We start from the raw sequence: 755 nt of genomic DNA, 5'->3' as shown, positions 1-755 counted from the left end.
TTTTTGTATTTCCATACAAATTGTGAAATTATTTGTTCTAGCTCTGTGAAGAATACCGTTGGTAGCTTATAGGGATTGCATTGAATCTATAAATTGCTTTGGGTAGTATACTCATTTTCACTATATTGATTCTTCCAATCCATGAACATGGTATATTTCTCCATCTATTAGTGTCCTCTTTGATTTCTTTCACCAGTGTTTTATAGTTTTCTATATACAGGTCTTTAGTTTCTTTAGGTAGATATATTCCTAAGTATTTTATTCTTTCCATTGCAATGGTGAATGGAATTGTTTCCTTAATTTCTCCTTCTGTTTTCTCATTATTAGTGTATAAAAATATGGAATGCTTCACGAATTTGCGTGTCATCCTTGCGCAGGGGCCATGCTAATCTTCTCTGTATCGTTCCAATTTTAGTATATGTGCTGCCGAAGCGAGCACCTCTTCCATTTTTTAATTGGATATGAGTATCATTTGAAAATGGAGAAGGCAATGGCAACCCACTCCAGTGTTCTTGCCTGGAGAATCCCAGGGATGGCAGAGCCTGTGGGCTGCCGTCTTTGGGGTCGCACAGAGTCGGACACGACTGAAGCAACTTAGCAGCAACTTAGCAGCAGCAGCAGCACCATTTGAAAATAAAAATATTTTTGACCCTTTGTGTACAATAGCTATATATCATATTTTGGTTTCTTATTTATTGTACTGGGTAGACATTTTTAGTCAGTGTTTAGTAACTGTTCCTAATGGGCTTTCTTGC

At 37.1% G+C, this 755-nt stretch overlaps 1 non-coding gene across 1 annotated transcript; it reads right to left on the bottom strand.

Moving 5' to 3' along the window:
• Nucleotides 1-332: 332 nt before the first annotated feature.
• Nucleotides 333-439, bottom strand: LOC138987376 (U6 spliceosomal RNA). Its single transcript, XR_011463851.1, has one exon. It is a non-coding gene; the product is annotated as a U6 spliceosomal RNA (small nuclear RNA).
• Nucleotides 440-755: the final 316 nt, after the last annotated feature.

Source organism: Bos mutus, chromosome 3 (genome assembly GCF_027580195.1).
Source record: "Bos mutus isolate GX-2022 chromosome 3, NWIPB_WYAK_1.1, whole genome shotgun sequence".
NCBI classification, from domain to species: Eukaryota; Metazoa; Chordata; class Mammalia; order Artiodactyla; family Bovidae; genus Bos; species Bos mutus.
The sequence above is the reverse complement of the archived record's forward strand: the minus strand, read 5'-3'. Positions and strand labels throughout refer to the sequence as shown.